Here is a 6,529-nt window from a genome sequence, read left to right as displayed (position 1 = left end):
GGCTCGCTGGGGCCGCCCGAGGAGCCCCGGGCCGGCCCCGGCCCCGCCGCTCACCAGAGCGCATCCCCTGTCACAGCCGCCGCAGCGCGCGCCCGCCGGGGCCGCCTCATCCGGGGACTGGGGGGCGAGGCCGGCGCGTGATGCAAGAGCCGGCGGGGGCAGGGGCGCTGTCGTCACGTGAGGGGCGGGCAGGAGGGCGGGGCCGGCATGGCGGGGGCGGGGCCTGGGCGGTGCCGCTCCCCGGTGCCTGTCCCCGGTGCCTGTCCCCGGTGTCGTTCCCCGGTGCCTGTCCCCGCTGCCGTTCCCCGGTGCCTGTCCCCGGTGTCTGTCCCCGCTGCCCGTCCCCGGTGTCTGTCCCCGGTGCCTGTCCCCGGTGTCGCTCCCCGCTGCCCGTCCCCGGTGTCTGTCCCCGGTGTCTGTCCCCGGTGTCGTTCCTCGGTGTCGCTCCCCGCTGCGCGTCCCCGGTGCCTGTTCCCGGTGTCTGTCCCCGGTGCCGCCGCTGGTTCGCGTCCCGTTCGCCCCCAGCCCCCGTCCCGCACGGAGAGGGGATCCCTCGCCGCTCGCCCCCAGCCCACCGGCAGTCCCCGGGGTGAGGTGGTCCCGCCCTCCTCCCTCTGCGGCCTTCGGGAGCTGCTCCCTGCCCGCCCTCCGCCGCTCCGTGCCGGTGACCCCGGCAGGGGCTCACCCAGGCACGGGCACGGACACGGTCCCTGCCTCGGGGTGCAGGATATCCATCCCTCGGGCTTCAGGACATCCATCCCTCGGGACTCAGGACATCCATCCCTAGGGGTGCAGGACATCCATCCCTCGGGACTGAGGACATCCATCCCTCGGGGCTCAGGACATCCATCCCTCGGGACTCAGGACATCCATCCCTAGGGGTGCAGGACATCCATCCCTCGGGATCCCTGGACATCCCTCTCTTGGGGTGCAGGACATCCATCCCTCGGGCTTCAGGACATCCATCCCTCGGGACTCAGGACATCCATCCCTAGGGGTGCAGGACATCCATCCCTCGGGACTGAGGACATCCATCCCTCGGGGCTCAGGACACCCATCCCTCGGGGTCAAGGACACCCATCCCTCGGGATCCCAGGACATCCATCCCTCGGGATCCCTGGACATCCCTCTCTCGGAGCTCCGGACATCCATCCCTCGGGGTTCAGGACATCCATCCCTCGGGGCTCAGAACATCCATCCCTCGGGGTCAAGGACATCCATCCCTCGGGGTTCAGGACATCCATCCCTCGGGGTTCAGGACATCCATCCCTCGGGGTCAAGGACATCCATCCCTCGGGGCTCAGGACATCCATCCCTCGGGATCCCTGGACATCCATCCCTCGGGGTCAAGGACATCCCTCCCTCGGGGTTCAGGACATCCATCCCTCGGGGCCCAGGCCCTCCCTCCCTCCGGGGGAGCTCCGGAGCAGGGGCAGTTCCTCCTCCTTCCTCCGCACGCTGCGCCCGCTGCCTCGCTCCCCGCTCAGCCTCTCTGCCCCCGGTGCAGGGAACTCCGTGAACAGAGGTTTCTGGAACTCCACAGGGACCCCGTTGGCCCCGAGCTGAGCTGAGGAGGGCTGACATTCTCCACGGCCGTTCCTGTCTCACTCCCGTTTTCTGGGCACGGCGTGCCCTGCGGCGGGGCTGCCCCGGTGCCCGGTGTGTCCCGCCGTCCCCGGGCTGCTCGGGTTGCTCTGCAGGGCTCCCCGGGCGGGCCGTGCCCCGCAGCTCCCTGGCACTGCCCCGATACTCCAGCTGCCTTTGCTGTTTAATTTCCTGCCCTGTAATTAGCTGCCGGGCTGTCATTAGCGGCGGGCGGGGCAGCCGGGATGCCGCGGGCCGGTGCTGCCGGCAGAGGCCGTGTCCCAAAGCGCATCTGGGACAGCCGGTGCCCTCCGTGGGCACGCTGCCACCAGGGCCACCTCTGTCCCCACAGCCGCGTCCCATCCATTCGTACATGGGGTTATCCACGCTGTTCCTGCATTTCCCACGGATTGCTGCAGACAGCCCGAGGATGGAGAGCACACACCTCTCCCCAGCCGGGTGTCCAGCCAGCCTGGCTGTCCCCTGACCCCTGCACGGGCCTTTCTGGGTCACCCCGTGTCACCTGGGTGTTGCACAAGGCCACAAATGCTGCTGAGCCACGTCAGAGCGCCGGGCAGGACGTGCAGCACGGCATGCCCCGGGACACCTGAATCAGAGCTGTGCCAGGAGGGGAAGCCACAGCGTCCTGGGAGATGTCATCCCTTGGTGACAAACTGCCCTTGGAGCCACCTCATCCCTCCTGGGAGCACAGCCTTGTTCCCAGGGAGCCTTCCCTGGGCTCTTTACTCCCAGAGCTGATGCTGGTGCTGCCACAGCCTGGACCAACCCACCTGGCTGTCACCTTCTCCCTTCCACTGACCATGCCCTTGGCTTGCTGACACCTTCTCTGGAGGGCAGGGAGGGACATCGAGGTGGCTGTGCAGAACCTGGAGGCCCATCTGGGAGAACACCTCCTTTCCCAGGATCCTGAGCTGCTCCGAGGTGGGAAGAGCCCGAGCTGGAGGTGCTGAGCTCTGGGGCAGGCTGGGCAGCCGTGCTGGTGCTCCGAGGTGGCCACACTGCAGCCTGGAGCAGGCTGGCTGCCCGGTTTTCCCACTGCTCTTCAAAAACCAGAAGGAAATGTCATGCACTGTCTGCAGGGAGTGTCCCACATGGTCTTGGTGCAGCCTTTTCCTCACTCTTCAGTGGCACAGCAGCCCCTCCGAGGGGACAGAAGTGTCCCCGTGGGGGGAATGAGCCAAGCTGAGGTGTCACTGGGGAGCTCTGGGGGTCAGAGGGCTCTCTCTGCACATCTGTCTGCACCCCTGGCTATCTGTCCGTGGGAACAAGGGGTCAGTGCTGCTCCACACCAGGAGCTTTGGGGTGCCTCGCTGTGCTGGGTAATGCCCCACGCTGGATCTGCAATCAGAACAGAGATCCTGGCTTGGGAGGCGGCTGGGAACGGGCTCTGTGAGCGAGGGGCTCTCCTTTACAGAAAAGCCAAGGCTGTGCCTATTCAACCCTAAATGAATTCCCCAGGGAATTAATCTGCCACCGAGCCACGGAGCAGCTCACCCCTGGTTTCTCTCCAGCGGGATCCTTTAACCCCAGCCTGTGCTCCTCGTGCCTCTTTCCCAGCAGCAGGCACGGATGCCAGCAGTGCCACCAAGGCCACCTTCCGGAGCCGGCTGGTGACAAAGGCTGGGCGCTGGCGGGGCTGCGTTGCCAGGGGTGCCCGCCTGGTTAAGCTCGGCTTTAAGGGGCTGTTTGCTGCGAGAGGGGCCCCGCTGTCCCGCATTGTGCGGGGCTGTTCCCATGTGCGGGCAGCACAAAGGAGCAGTCACTCAGCATTAGCGGGCACACAATGCTGCACCCGCCGCCCCGCCAACCCTCCCGGAACGGGCACAGCCACGGACTGCAGCAAAACGGGCTGGGGGATGAGCTGGGGGGTCCCACACCTTCAAATCATCTCCACCGTCCCTCAGCCAGGACATTCACCCCCACAAAGCCGCTGACTTGTTGAAGGAAAAAGGAGTTGTGTCCCTTTGGGTACAACGAGGTGATAAAAAATGTTTGGAAAGTTTTTATTCACAGAGATACTGCTGCTCTTACCTTCCAAAACACTGATTGATGATGATGATGGTGATGGTGATAATCTATGGCCTCATTCATGAGCCCCCAGGGTCATAGCAAAGGTAGGCTGGCCTATAGGGATGGAGATGATCTGTACGGCTGTGTTAAATTCTGAAATTAATAATAGCCACAGAGAAATTAATTATAGCAATAGAGAAATTGCTGGCAACCTTACTGTGAGGATCCCACCCCACATGCAAGACCCTTGAGGTGCCCCTGTAAAGGTGGGAGGGTTTGCAGGGCAGGGGGGCTTTGCCCTGGTGCAGGGAGACCCGAGGGGAGACAGGGGGGTGTGGGGCCCTGGGGGATCAGTTATGGGCTGGGAATTGTGGATCCAGAGCTGGGGCCCTTCAAGGTGCAGGCACACCTGGGAATTACCTTGGGAAGGCAGCAGGGAAGGTTCAGCAGGGAGAACTGGGCTGGTCTTTGGAGAAGAGCAGGGATTTCCTCGCTAATCCCTGTCTTGGAGGGTTGTCCAAGGCCATCGAATCCAAGTTATTTACATAAAGCATGTGAAAAAGTTGGTTAGAAAAATGTAAATATCAGAAGGCTTAAAAAAATCTTAAAAAGTCAAGGCGACAAGGGGGAGCTGCCAGCCCCAGCTGCCACTGCTGAACAGTCCCTTCTTGTCCCCGAGCATCTGCCCGTGGCCCTCAAAGCTGCATTGTTCCCCGTGAGGCTCACGGGATTCCCACCACAGGATTCCCACCACGGGATTCCCACCATGGGATTCCCACTGTGGGATTCCTACCATGGGATTCCCACCACAGGATTCCCACTGCGAGATTCCCACCACAGGATTCCCACTGCAGGATTCCCACCATGGGATTCCCACCTTGGCTGCTCCATCCTGCTGGGATCCTGGAGGGATGGGAGCTGGAGAGCCGGGGGAGCGCCGGGGGGACAGCCCAGGGCCAGGGGAGGGGGACACATAGTGCCACTGTCACATCCAGGGGACCGTGGAGCCCCTCAGCCTGCCAGGGGGCTGCGCTTGGGCTGCCCCCAGACTCACTCTGGGGTGACTTTGGTGAGGGGAAACACCTTTGGTGAGGGAAGAAAACACCTTTGGTGAGGGAAGAAAACATCTTTGGTGAGGGAAAACAGCTTTGGTGAGGGAAGAAAACACCTTTGGTGAGGGAAAACACCTTTGGTGAGGGAACACAACACCTTGGGTGAGGAGTAACTGGTGAAGGAGCCCCTGGAGCCTGGAGCTGCTCTCCCAGGCATGGAGAGGGGCTGGGTGGCTCTGCACAGGAGGGAAGGGACCAATCCCCCACATCTGGTGTCAGAATAAGGCTCGGGGTCATTCCCCGGGGGATTTGGTGGCAGCAGAGGGAGGCAGGGCCAGGGCAGGGCTGTGCCAGCACACAGGTCCCTCTGCAGCCTCTGGCAGGGGAGCAGACACCAGAGCAGGGTTTTGGCTCACATCCTTGTGTGGGACAGGCGTCCACCCATGGAATGGCAGGGGGAAGAGCTCAATCCCGTGGGAAGGGGCAGCACCCCAGCTGGTGGGGACTGTCACCCCCTCACCCTGGCACCCCGAGCTTGCCTTCAGAGCTGCCGGCAGGGTTTTTCTGCGGCCGAAGCACATCCGAGAGCACCATCTCCTGGGCACCACGGGGAGAAGCTGAACGAGGAGCTTTCCTTGTGCATTTTGGGCTGCCTTGGCTGAAGTGGTGTCCTCGTGGTGGGGTCCATCCTGCCAGGTGTCTGAGGAGCAGAATGGACACCCCAGAACGAAAAAACGCTGATTTTCCTGCTCTAATTCAAAGCAAGCATGGGGAAAGTGGATAAGCTTGTGCTCCTTTTAAAAGCTTGGATTCCCTTGAAGCTGTCCAACTTTTCCAGCTGTTTGAGTTTCTTTTGACAACATGGAAGTGGATATTACCCAGGGCCCAGGACTCTTGGACCCTCCACCTGTACAGCCCTGGAAAATTAATTTTGCTTTACAGAGCTTCTTCTTCAGCTGGGGATATCCCCCTGGGCTGGGATCAGACATGGATTTACTCTTTCCTGCCTTCACCTCATTCCCAGCAATGCTGTGTTTCAGCTGGGGCTGGGAAGGGTGGGAGGAGAATGAGCTGGGCAGAAACTCCTATAAAAACTCAAGTGTGCAGGTTGAACACGGCTGGGGAAAGCTGAGGGGGTTTGGGAGGGTCGGGTGTGAGCTGGGAGGGCTGGGGCACCCCCAGAGGGGTGGAAAGGTGTGCTGGATCCAGCGGGGGAGGATGGTGGAGAGGAGGGGCAGCCTCCCTTCCCCTCTGCAGGCAGCCCTGCCCTGCTGGGGACACGCTGGGACAGGGACACCAAGCCACCCTTTCATGGAGCACTGCTGGCCCTGGACAGGGAGGAGGATGAGGGAAGGGTGAGGGACGGGCAGAGGGGGTGAGGATGATGAAGGCAGGGTGAGGGATGGGCAGAGGGGGTGAGGAGGGAGGAGGATGAAGGCAGGGTGAGCGTTGGGCGTTGGGGTGAGGAGGATGAGGGCAGGATGAGGGACAGGCACTGGGGTGAGGATGATGAAGGCAGGGTGAAGGACGGGCAGCGGGGGTGTGAGAGCCCAGCCCCGCTGCAGGAGCCGCTGCAGGCTGTGCAGCTCACCCTGCCCTGCAGCCCCGGAGGCTCCGGGCACCCCTCCAGTGCCGGATTCCTTGCAGTGACCCCGGAGCATCACTCGGGACACGGCGGCGGGCAGCACCGCCTCCTGTCCCTGTCCCCGCGCCTGACGCCGGCTCCTCGCCCACTCCCTGGCCAAGCGGGCCAGCGGAGCCCTTTAAAGGCGAACGGGTTCCTCCGCATTCACTCTCTGGGAGCTGCCCCTGCCTGTCCCTGCCTGTCCCTGCCTGTCCCTGCTCTGTCCCCGCTCCAGCCT

General features: G+C 63.0%; 1 protein-coding gene across 1 annotated transcript in view; it reads right to left on the bottom strand.

Moving 5' to 3' along the window:
• The window catches only part of NDEL1 (nudE neurodevelopment protein 1 like 1), a 22,972-nt gene extending 22,805 nt beyond the window's left edge, over window positions 1-167 (bottom strand). The window contains exon 1 of the mRNA XM_041427300.1: window positions 55-167. The gene's annotated coding sequence lies outside the window, so the exon portion shown is untranslated. The remainder of the gene's footprint in view (window positions 1-54) is intronic.
• Between the last annotated feature and the right edge of the window lie 6,362 nt (window positions 168-6,529).

This window comes from Onychostruthus taczanowskii, unplaced genomic scaffold (genome assembly GCF_017590055.1).
Source record: "Onychostruthus taczanowskii isolate IOZ18803 unplaced genomic scaffold, ASM1759005v1 scaffold99, whole genome shotgun sequence".
Lineage (NCBI taxonomy): Eukaryota > Metazoa > Chordata > Aves > Passeriformes > Passeridae > Onychostruthus > Onychostruthus taczanowskii.
This window is presented reverse-complemented; position numbering and strand designations above follow the sequence as displayed.